The sequence below is a fragment of the Hyla sarda genome, chromosome 5 (assembly GCF_029499605.1).
Source record: "Hyla sarda isolate aHylSar1 chromosome 5, aHylSar1.hap1, whole genome shotgun sequence".
NCBI lineage: Eukaryota > Metazoa > Chordata > Amphibia > Anura > Hylidae > Hyla > Hyla sarda.
The window spans coordinates 281,378,176-281,391,187 of record NC_079193.1 but is presented as its reverse complement, the minus strand read 5'-3'; the positions used below and the strand labels follow the sequence as shown (position 1 = coordinate 281,391,187).

The 13,012-nt window shown below is 49.9% G+C and overlaps 1 protein-coding gene across 27 annotated transcripts in view; it reads left to right on the top strand.

Annotated features, from left to right (window-relative positions):
• LOC130274049 (ethanolaminephosphotransferase 1-like) overlaps positions 1–13,012 on the top strand; it is a 400,414-nt gene that overhangs the window by 320,142 nt on the left and 67,260 nt on the right. The window lies entirely within an intron of this gene.

The window sequence follows — 13,012 nt, the reverse complement described above, 5'->3', positions numbered from 1 at the left end:
GTCCTAGGAGACTCTCTCCTAGGACTGTATCCACCTTTTCCAGCCCACCGGAGCACCTGAAAGCTGAACTAATTTATGCAGGAATAAAGTCAGCAACTGCTGAGCCGAGAAGTTTGTGACAAATTACTGGAAGTTCGCTCATCTCTAGTGGGAGGGACCGCACCTCCACTCTCTTCTGGCTTTCACCAGAGAGGCTAGATCTGACAACCTGGTCTCTTGTAAAAAGAAAATGTCAGCTTCAACACGGCCGAGAAAATCAAAGGCTGCTAATCTAGCCGTATCCGACTTTATGCTGGCACAGTTAATAGATGCCAGCGTCAGTGGGGTGAGTGCCGCCATCCTGGGTGATTGAGTTAGATAGCCTCACCCTTTAAACCTTCTTCCTCTCCTTCCCTCCACCCCCATCTGAATCAGAGGAAGACCCTTTACCTTTTTTTAAACTCAGGGACATATCCATCCCAGGATCTTTTCCGCCAGCATCTGGTGTTACCTCCCCCCCCTGAAGAAACTGCCCCAGAAGAAGGAGGCTCGGCATCTCCTGGAGGCCCCACTGCCTCCTGACCCTCAAGAGGAGGAGGGGAGATAGTATCCCTGAGAGCCTCATATCGATTTGAAAGGACGATCAGAGGGTTGGAGACTGAGTTGTTCCTTCTATGGTCTGAGGCTACAACTGAAGAGGAGGACGGCGCCGCCTTACTCTTACCCTTCTTCCTCCTCTTTTTTTTCTGGCCACCATTTACTGTCTGCCCCTCCTCCTCATCCATAGTTTTGGATTCAGAGGCGTGACTGGAGGAAGGAGCATCTTGACCTTCTTCCCTACGCAGTCACCCTATCTCCTTGTCCAGTTCAGCCTCACCCAAAGCCTCAGAGTTATTCTGACCTCCGTCTGAGCCAGTGCCTGGAGTGGGACCCCGAGGAACCCCTGGCACCCGGGCATTCTCAAGGGCCCTCTTCCACCTGCGCTTCTCCTCTCGCCTCCGCATAAAGGGGGTCTTATGTTTTTCCTTCACGGGCTTTGGTGCCCCCCCTCCCCTTCACTGGTCCCCTCCACTGAGTGGGACACCGGCTAAACGCGTGACCTAAGTCACCACACAAGTTACACCGAATCTGCCCACAGGTGGCTGCCAGGTGACCCACCCGACAGCAGAGGGCGCATATCTGCTGAGTGCAGTTGGCACTAAAGTGGTTTGGGTCACCACACCTGTGACACAGCTTCGGCTGCCCCTGGTAGAAGATCTGAATCTTGTCGCGTCCCAGGAAGGCGGCCGAAGGGAAATGGGTGTCCGTGTTCCCTGAACGCCTGAGACGGACAGAAAACTTCCAGGCCCCAGACCATATATTGTGCTCGTCAAAGTTCTACCGGAGGATATCCGTCACCTCCCCGTACCTGCCCAGCCAGGTCATAATGTCATAACAAGAAAGTGACTAGTTACATGTCAAAACAGTCACTTTCTTTACCATACTCTGGCAAGATACCACTTTTACAGTGAAATCTCACCATTCGGGCTCGTTTGTCATCAGCTCATAATTAGACCAAAAGAGATCTAGTCCCTCCAGCCTAAGAAAGCTGACATCAAACTCAGAGGAGCCAAAGGGTTGAATCAGGGCAAAGATGTCCCTAGCCCTGAAACCCATCTGGAAGAGAAGCTTCACCACCTTGCCCTTCGCCTTTCAGTCCAGATGGGCCACATTCCTGCGACCTACCTCCTGCCCGATTGTCTGGAGGGACCATACGGTCTTCCCATTCCTCTCTTGGAATGCTCCCAGACCATGTCTCTCCATCCAAAACGACAGGTCCATCTCCTTTCCCTCTACCTGGAGCGTCCTTTCTCCTTTCTTTAGTGCCTCCAGGAGTCGCTGCTGCAACTGACCGTCATCAGATCCAGGAGGTAAAGATCCCACAGAACCCCCAGCCGCCACACTTGCATAACTCCTGGCGACCGGGGGGGTCAGCCGAACTAGACACCGTCCCTTCATCCCCGCCTAGGCCACCTGTACTGCCACAAATGCCACTATCATTCCTACCTTCCACACCACTACTACTCCTCTCATTCAAACCACTACTACTCCTCTCATTCACACCACTACCACTCCTCCCATCTGCACCACTAAGACTCCTCCCATCTGCACCACTAAGACTCCTCCCATCTGCACCACTACCACTCCTCCCATCTGCACCACAATCACTCCTCCCATCTGCACCTCTACCACTCCTCCCATTTACACCACTACCACTTCTCCCATCTGCACCACTACCACTCCTTCCATCTACAGCACTCCCACTCCCACATACACCCCTCTCATCCACAGCACTACCACACCCTTCATTCACACACCTTGTTTTCACATTGCTTTTATTAATAGTATTTTTGGGATCAGCAGCTGCTTCACCCACTACCACTGGGCTGGCCAGGACGTGGTTTAGCTTAATCTTCTTGTTCCTCCTTATGTCACCGGCGGTTGCCATTGTCAGCGATGCTGACTCCTACTCTATACCGGATGTCACTGCTGACTTCAAATCCTGAGGCTGAGGCTGCCCCTCCTCCTGCCACAGGGGAGATCCCTGCAGCTTCCATGCCACACACTGCGCCCAACCGAACGGGCTCAGCAGCAGGTCCTGGCAACTGGACACTCCCTCCCCCCTCTCAGGGGAATGCAACGCAGAGCTGATAACATTGCCCACAATACTCGGGGAACCGCTCCCCTTGCATACTGCCACATAACTTAGCTCTGGCGGTGGGGCATGCCCCCGCCACCCAGGGTCGGCCCCGCAATGCAAGAGACACCCACCATTAGCCCGTCCTGCTCATCCATACCAGCAGGACGGGTGACTATAGCACCTGCGACCATGTTGGATGCAGCACTGTACCCCCCCCCCCCCTGCAGGAGCCCCCCACCCACAGGGCCGCTGTCACTGCCATCATTGCTGTCACTTTCTCCAGAGGTGGCTGGTAAGGCGGCTTGGGCAGGGTTTATGTATTCTGTACTCGGGGTGACAGAGGTCTTAGGGGTACATGGGTTATCACACATATCACCCTCACTGCCGCCATCTCCTTCACTACCTTCCTCCTTCTCCTTTGTATCACACAGGCACTCTTCCTCCCCCTGGCTTTCCTCTTCCTCCTTAACAGGGGTCTGCATGGGTTTAACCCCTTGGGGACAGAGCCCATTATGACCCTAAGGATGGAAGCATTTTTTGCAAATCTGACCACTGTCACTTTAAGCATTAATAACTTTGGGGTGCTTTTACTTATAAATTTGATTCCGAGATAGTTTTACTTAGCTTTACTTAGATTTAACTAAAAGCAACTGGACTTGGTAAAAACTCAACCGCACATTACATTCACAACTAACACACCACACTTTTTTTTTTAGCCATTCAAAAAAAATGTTTTTTTTTCTTACACACATACACACATATATACATATACACACATATACATAGACCTTTTTTTTCCTCTACACTGCCATAATATAACTAATATTAAAGTAAAATAATACAAAAATACTAACGAACTCTGGTCCGACTGCCTATCCCCATCCCCTCATGAAATAAAATAACCAATCCACACTATGTAATAATATATACAAGACAAATATAAATGACCAAATACATAACTTAAATGCAAATATATATATGCTATATACACCCACAAAATACATATACACATGACGGAAAAAAAACTAAATAAAAACATCCTACACCAGACTAAACCATCATCCGCAAAACCACCCTCCTTGACATGGGTCAGAGTCCATAGTCCATAGTCCATGGATATCCAGTCCAGTCCATAACTGACCCATGCCAGCCCCTCCAAACCTCCACCAATTCCTCCACCCAACCTAATCTATACCCAAACCAACTAAACAAATACAACTTCATAACATCATATGCAAATACAAAACAATACAACCCACCTTAGGCCCAAGTTCGGTCGCCTGTACGCCCTTTACACAACACATATTCTGAAAACAAAACAAAAAGACTAGGGTGTACATGCATAGCCCACCACCAGGGAAGAAGGATGGCAATCCTGATATTACATTTTAAACTCTCTCCGCTAACTTTTCTCTATGACTCACCCTACTGCTGTCTCTTCAACAAACTGACTCTGCACTCACCCTTTCTCTGTCTGTACATCACTGTCCCTAACCAGAAACAGGGGTACTCTACCCAAGAGGTCTAGTACCTAGGGCACATCAAAGGAAAACCCTATCCACAGGAGAGAAGCCGTACTGGTACCAAGACTGCAATACTCCAAAGACCTGATCTTCCCGAGGTCACCGGTGATGTTCCTACAGACCTGCACCTCGCAGAGGACTTTCCTCTGTGTAGATACTATACACTGTGTGTTCCACGTGTGGTACCTAACCACTAAACTGACTACAAATAAAGTGCCCCGGTCTTGGGCCACTCCGGGGGAAGCGCCAACCCTGTTATAAACCCCTATATTAAAAGGACAATGAAGCAGGAAGTGGTCCATGCTTTCCAGCGTGTCCCCGCACTCTTCTCGGGGACATCTCCGCTCATCAGAGCTCCTGTGTTTCAGGTTGTCCTTTACATATAGCTTCCCCTAAAAGCAGCACCAGGCCAAGTCCCAAAACTTCTGGGGGATCTGTTTCATGTTTAACCCCTTAAGGACCAGGTCATTTTACACCTTAAGGACCGGAGCGTTTTTTGCAATTCTGACCACTGTCACTTTAAACATTAATAACTCTGGAATGCTTTTAGTTATCATTCTGATTTCGAGATTGTTTTTTCGTGACATATTCTACTTTAACTGAGTGGTAAAATTTTATGGTAACTTGCATCCTTTCTTGGTGAAAAATCCCAAAATTTTAATGAAAAAAATGAAAATTTTGCATTTTTCTAACTTTGAAGCTCTCTGCTTGTAAGGAAAATAGATTTTTTTTGGGTTCACATATACAATATGTCTACTTTATGTTTGCATCATAAAATTTATGAGTTTTTACTTTTGGAAGACACCAGAGGGCTTCAAAGTTCAGCAGCAATTTTGAAATTTTTCACAAAATTTTCAAACTCGCTATTTTTCAGGGACCAGTTCAGATTTGAAGTGGATTTGAAGGGTCTTCATATTAGAAATACCCCATAAAAGACCCCATTATAAAAACTACACCCCCAAAGTATTCAAAATGACATTCAGTAAGTGTATTAACCCTTTAGGTGTTTCACAGGAATAGCAGCAAAGTGAAGGAGAAAATTCAAAATCTTAATTTTTTACACTCGCATGTTCTTGTAGACCCAATTTTTGAATTTTTGCAAGGGGTAAAAAGGAGAAAATTTTTACTTGTATTTGAAACCCAATTTCTCTCGAGTAAGCACATACCTCATATGTCTATGTTAATCGTTCAGCGGGCGCAGTAGAGGGCTCAGAAAGGAAGGAGCGACAAATGGTTTTTGGGGGGCATGCCGCATTTAGGAAGCCCCTATGGTGCCAGGACAGCAAAATAAAAACACATGGCATACCATTTTGGAAACTAGACCCCTCAGGGAATGTACCAAGGGGTAAAGTGAACCTTAATACCCCACAGGTGATTCACGACTTTTGCATATGTAAAAAAAATATATATATTTTTTACCTAAAATGCTTGGTTTCCCAAAAATTTAACATTTTTAAAAAGGGTAATAGCAGAAAATACCCCCCAAAATTTGAAGCCCAATTTCTCCCGATACAGAAAACACCTCGCATGGGGTGAAAAGTGCTCTGCTGGCGCACTACAGGTCTCAGAAGAGAAGGAGTCACATTTGGCTTTTTGAAAGCAAATTTTGCTCTGGGGGCATGCCGCATTTAGGAAGCCCCTATGGTGCCAGAGCAGCAAAAAAAAAAAACACATGGCATACCATTTTGGAAACTAGACCCCTCGGGGAACGTAACAAGGGGTAATTTGAACCTTAATACCCTACAGGTGTTTCACGACTTTTGCATATGTAAAAAAAAAAAATATTTTTTTTACCCAAAATGCTTGTTTTCCCCAAAATTTTACATTTTTAAAAAGGGTAATAGCAGAAAATACCCCCCAAAATTTGTTAGGCAATTTCTCCCGAGTACGGCGATATCCCATATGTGACCCTAAACTGTTGCCTTGAAATACAACAGGGCTCCAAAGTGAGAGCGCCATGCGCATTTGAGGCCTAAATTAGGGACTTGCATAGGGATGGATATAGGGGTATTCTACACCAGTGATTCCCAAACAGGGTGCCTCCAGCTGTTGTAAAACTCCCAGCATGCCTAGACAGTCAACAGCTATCTGGCAATACTGGGAGTAGTTGTTTTGCAACAGCTGGAGGCTCCGTTTTGGAAACAGTGGCGTACCAGACGTTTTTAATTTTTATTGGGGAGGGGAGGGGGGCTGTGCAGGGATATGTGTATATGTAGTGTTTTTTACTTTTTATTTTATTTTGTGTTAGTGTAGTGTTTTTAGGGTACAGTCACACGGGCGGGGGGTTCACAGTAGTTTCTCGCTGGCAGTTTGAGCTGCGGCAGAAAATTTGACGCAGCTCAAACTTGCAGCCGGATACTTACTGTAATCCTCCGCCCATGTGAGTGTACCCTGTACGTTCACATTGGGGGGGGGGGGGACATCCAGCTGTTGCAAAACTACAACTCCCAGCATGTACGGTCTATCAGTGCATGCTGGGAGTTGTAGTTTTGCAACCGCTGGAGGCTCCGTTTTGGAAACAGTGGCGTACCAGACGTTTTTCATTTTTATTGGGGAGGGGGGCTGTGTAGGGGTATGTGTATATGTAGTGTTTTTTACTTTTTATTTTATTGTGTGTTAGTGTAGTGTAGTGTTTTTAGGGTACAGTCGCATGGGCGGGGGGTTCACAGTAGTTTCTCGCTGGCAGTTTGAGCTGCGGCAGAAATTTTGCCGCACCTCAAACTTGCAGCCGGATACTTACTGTAATCCTCCGACCATGTGAGTGTACCCTGTTCATTCACATTGGGGGGGGGGGACGGGGGGGACATCCAGCTGTTGCAAAACTACAACTCCCAGCATGTACGGTCTATCAGTGCATGCTGGGAGTTGTAGTTTTGCAACAGCTGGAGGCACACTGGTTGTGAAACACCGAGTTTGGTAACAAACTCAGTGTTTTGCAACCAGTGTGCCTTCAGCTGTTGCAAAAGCTACAACCCCCAGCATGTACGGACAGCGGAAGGGCATGCTGGGTCTTGTAGTTATGCAACAGCTGGAGGCATACTACTTTGGCTGGGGATGCTGGGGATTGTAGTTATGCAACAGCTGGAGACACACTGGTTTGCTACTTAACTCAGTGTGCCTTCAGCTGTTACAAAACTACAACTCCCAGCAGTCACCGACAGCCAACGGGCATGCTGGGAGTTGTAGTTATGCAACCACCAGATGCACCACTACAACTCCCAGCATGCACTTTAGCTGATTGTGCAAGCTGGGAGTTGTAGTTATACAACAGCTGAAGGTACACTTTTCCATAGAAAGAATGTGCCTCCAGCTGTTGCAAAACTACAAGTCCCAGCATGCCCATAAGGGAATGCTGGGAGTTGTGGTGGTCTGCCTCCTGCTGTTGCATAACTACAGCTCCCAGCATGCCCTTTTTGCATGCTGGAAGCTGTTGCTAAGCAACAGCAGGAGGCTGTCACTCACCTCCAACGATCCAGCCGCACAGGTCAGTCCCTCGATGTCGCCGCCGCCGTTGCTGCTCCTGGGGCCCCGATCCCAACAGGGACGCCGGGGATCGGGGTCCCCAGCACCCGGGGTGCACGTCCCGCACCCGCTCACGTCCTCCGGAAGAGGGGCGGAGCGGGTTGCGGGAGTGACACCCGCAGCAGGCGCCCTGATTGGTCGGCCGGTAATCCGGCCGACGAATCAGGGCGATCGTGAGGTGGCACCAGTGCCACCTCACCCCTGCTGGCTCTGGCTGTTCGGGGCCGTCTCTGACAGCCCCGATCAGCCAATAATTCCGGGTCCCCGGGTCACTGGAGACCCGATTGACCCGGAATCCGCCGCATATCGCTGGACTGAATTGTCATCATGACCCCCCTGGGCGATATGCCCCGATGCCTGCTGAACGATTTCAGCAGGCATCGGGCACCGGCTCCGCTCCAGATGGTTGCGGGGGGCCGGTAAAACACATGACGTTCTCATACGTCATGTGTCCTTAAGTACTCGGAAATGGAGACGTATGAGAACGTCATGTGTCCTTAAGGGGTTAAAAGGTACAACCCCAACCTCAGATCCTGACCTGGGTAGTCCCTGAGCGCCAGAGGCTTCTGGAAGTGGGTCAACAGAACCTGTTTGTCAAGGAACTGCTTTGACTGGGTCCTGATCTCCCACACTCCCAGACCCCACCGATGCTTAGCCTTCAGAGTCGGGGTAACATAAGCCAGAAGATATACATGGGGCATACGAGGTCCTTCACTCGCCCTCCTGTCTCCCATTCCTGGAAGAAAGGCCAAAACCATTCCCTGCTGGAGAGTACCCACGGAGGAGCCCTCTTTTTCCAGAGGTTTGAGATGTTGGCTTTCAAGAAGGTGTTTGTTAAGAACACCACCGGGTTTACCATAGAAAAAAACCCTAGTCTCCTCGTTTGGTACATAACCTCCCTCCTGACTAGGTTCAACCCGCTTCCCCACAACTGAAAAAAATAGGCTGTAGATCCTAGTGTGGTAAGCCTCTGGCAAGATACATACGATACCCAGATAGATAAAAAAAAAAGGGGAGCAGGTACGATTTGATCAGGTGCACCTTTTCTCTGAGGGTTATAGACCAACCCTTCCACTGGTTCACCTTCTGAGCAGCATCCTGGAGCTTACATCCCAGTTTTTGGTGGGATAATCATCCGGGCCAAATGTGATGCCCAAAACTTTTGCTGACACTTGGGGCCCTGGAAGGGAGTCCGGTTGATCAAACGTGGGCTCCCCCCCTCCCAGCCAGATATTTTCACACTTATCCTGGTTGATCTGAGACCCGGATGTCTCCGAGTAGCGGTCCACCTCTGACATCACCACATCAACCTCCTCTCTCAAGGAGAGTAAAATAGGGACATTGTCAGCATACGCCACCACTCTATAGGCGACATCTAGCTATGCCAGACCCACAATCTACCCTCCAGACGAAGGGATCAATCGTGAACACATATAAAAACAGGCTCAAAGGACAACCATGATGGACTCCAGAACCCACCACAAAAGAGCGACCAGACCATCCATTCACCAGTGGGAAACTCTCTGCCCCTGCATACAAGATCTTCAGCTAATTAACAAAAGTACTCGGTAAGCCATATCTCAGGAGGACGGACCAGAGGTACTCGTGGCTCACCCGATCAAACGACTTGGCCTGATCCAGGGACAGCAAGTACCACTTCCAAAAACCCACACTGTTCCGCTCCACAGCCTCCCTGACACTAAGGACAGCACTTAAGGTGCTTTTACCTGGAACGGAGCAGTGCTGAGCCCCCGAAAGGAGCCGGCGTGCAAACTTCACCAGCCGATTAAACAGTATCTTAGCCAAAAGCTTTCTGTCTGTATTGAGAAGAGCTATGGGTCTCCAATTCTCAATACGGCTAGGATCTTTACCCTTTGACAGGAGAATGGCTGACCTCCTCATTGACTTCAGCAGAGTGCCCGAGGAGAGACACTCATTGAATACCTCAGTCAAGAGGGGAGCTAAAGACTCCTTAAAGGTCCTGTACCACTCGGATGTCAAGCCATCTGGACCTGGCGACTTCTTAGGGGCAAGCCCCTCGATCACTAGTCTCACTTCCTCTTCCCTGATTTCTTCTGCCAAAACATCAAGAGAGGGGTCTACCCCTGGCTCAGGAATGGTTTCAGCCAGGAAAACCGACATCTTGTCTTGATCTAGATCCTTCCTTGTCTCGATCTAGATCCTTCCAAAGATCACCTGCCGACTCGTAAAAAGAAAGGGCTTAATCCTCATAAAGAGATCTTTACGGCCTCGCTTGGTTTGCGGGGCATAGATATTAATGAGCCAGAGCTCTTGTCCCTTCATAAGGACATCCAAGATCAGGCACCTTCCCATTTCTAACTCAATAACCGTCTTCATTCAACAGGAGCGGTAAAAGGGCCGCCACCCCACTATACAGCTCAGCTGCAAGAGACCAGAGGCTAGATGTGACAACCTGGTCTCCTGTAAAAATAAAATGTTGGCTTCAACACGGCCGAGAAAATCAAAGGCTGCAAATCTAGCCGTATCCCACTTTATGCTGGCACAGTTAATAGATGCCAGCATCAGTGGGGTGAGTGCCGCCATCCTGGATGATTGAGTTAGATGGCCTCACCTCTTAAACCTTCTTCCTCTCCTTCCCTTCACCCCCCATATGAATCAGAGGAACCCCTTTTAAATTCAGAGACATATCCATCCCAGGATCTTTACCTCCAGCATCTGGTGTTACCTCCCTCCCTGAGGAAACTGCCACAGAGGAGAGGAAGGAGGCTTGGCACCTCCTGGTGGCCGCACTGCCTCCTGACCCTCGAGAGGAGGAGGGGAGATAGTATCCCCGAGGGCCTCATATTGATTTGAAAGGACGATCAGAGGGTCAGAGACTGAATTGTTCCTTCTATGGTCTGGGACTACAACTGAAGAGGAGGACGGCACCGCCTTACTCTTACCCTTCTTCCGCCTCTTCTTTTTCTGGGCACCATTTACTGTCTGCCCCTCTTCCTCCTCCTCATCCATAGTTGCGGATTCAGAGGCGTGACTGGAGGAAGGAGAATCTTGACCTTCTATCCTACGCAGTCTCCCTATCTCCTCGTCCAGTTCGGCCTCACCCAAAGCCTCAGAGTTATTCTGACCTCCTTCTGAGCCATTGTATGGAGTGGGACCCCTAGCTATGGCTGGCACCTGGGCATTCACAAGGGCCGTCTCCCACCTGCGCTTCTCCTTTTGCCTCCGCATAGAGTGGGTCTTATGTTTTTACTTCACTGGCTTTGGTGCCCCCTCTTCTCCACTGGTCTCCTCCCCCACCAAGACTTAGAGAACGAGCGCGGACACACCAAATCTGCCCACAGGAGGCCGCCAGGTGACCCAGCCCAGAGTAAAGGGGGCGCTTATCTGCTGAGTGCAGTTGGCACTAAAGTGGATTGGGTCACTACACCTGTGACACAGCTTCCGCTGCCCCTGGTAGAATATCTGAATCCTGTCGCGTATTAGGAAGGCGGCCAAAGGGATGTGGGTGACCGTGTTCCCTGAACACCTGAGCCGGACAGAAAACATCCAGGCCCCAGACCATATATTGTGCTCATCAAAGTTTTTCCGGGGACGTCCGTCAGCTCCCCGTACCTACCCAGCCAGGTCAAAATGTCATAACAAGAAAGTGACTCGTTATGGGTCAAAACGGTCACTTTCTTTACCATACTCTGGCGAGATACCGCTTTTACAGCGAAATCTCGCCATCCAGGCTTGTTTTTCATCAGCTCATAATTAGACCAAAAGAGATCTAGTCCTTCCGGCCTAACAAAGCGGATGTCAAACTCGGAGGAGCCGAAGGGGTGAATCAGGGGAAAGATGTCCCCAGCCCTGAAACCCATCTGGAAAAGAAGCTCCACCACCTTGCCCCTTTGGGGGAATGCATCTTCGCCTTTTCAGACCAGACGGGCCACATTCCTGCGACCTACCTCCTGCCCGGGTGTCGGGAGGGACCATACGGTTTCCCCATTGCTCTCTCGGAACGCTTCCAGACCATGTCTCTCCACCCAAAAAGACAGGTCCATCTCCTTTCTCCTCTCTTTAGTGCCTCCAGGAGGCACCGTTGCAACTGACCTTCACCAGATGCAGGAGGTAAAGATCCCACCTAACCCCCAGCCGCCACACTTGCATAACTCCTGGCGACCGGGGGGGGGGGGGGGTTCAGCCAGACCAGACACCATCCCTACGTCCCCGCCTAGGCCACCTTTACTGCCACAAAAGCCACTATTATTCCTACCTTTCGCACCACTACCACTCCTCCCATCTGCACCACTACAACTCCTCTCATTCACACCACTGCCACCCCTCCCATTCTCTCCATTACCACTCCTCCCATTCAGTCCCCTAATGCTCCTCCAATCTGCCCCCCTACCACTCCTCCCATTCACGCCACTACCACTCCTTCCATCTACACCACTGCCACTCCTCCCATCTACACCACTACAACTCCCACATACATCCCTCTCATCCACAGCACTACCACTCCCATCATTCACACAACTTGTATTCACATTGCTTTCATTAACAGTATTTTTTAGATGAGCAGCTGCTTCACCCACTACCTCTGGGCTGGCCTGGACATGCTTTAGCTTGGCCTTCTTAGGTCACTGGTGGCTGCCATTGTCGGCGACACTGACTCATCCTCTGTAAGGGACGTCACCGCAAATGTCAAATCCAGAGGCTGAGGCTGCCCCTCTTGACACTGATGTGCAGGGACTCTCCTCTCTCAGTGGGAAAATCCCTGCAGGGTCCGCGCCACACACTGCGCCCGACCGCACGCTCTCAGCAGCAGGTACTGGCGCCCAGACACTCTCCCCCTCTCAGGGGAGTGCCCTGCAGAGCTGGTAACATTGCACACAATACTCGGGGAACCGCTCCCCTTGCACACTGCCGCATACCCACCATTAGCCCAACCTGCTCTTCTCTACCAGCAGGACGCATGAGTGTAGCACCCGCGGAAATGTTGGATGCAGCACTGTACCTCCATGCTGGTACCCCCATGCTGGTACCGTTCCACAACATTACCCGGATCTGGCAGGGTGAACCAACTTTTCAGGTGGCCCAGACTGCTGGAAAGAGGAGAAGACAAACTTCACTTGCTCCTCAGCCTTTTTCTTCTTCCTGTTCTTTTTCTTCCTCTTACTTTCCTCAGGGCCCAGGCCAAAACTGAAGTTCTCCAGATGGGTGGGGGACTTCTGCATCACTATGGTCCACAGGAACCCCCCACTGACCGGGCCACTGTCACTGCCATCACTGCTGTCACTTTCTTCTGAGGTGGCTGGTAAGGCGACTTGGGCAGGGTTGATGT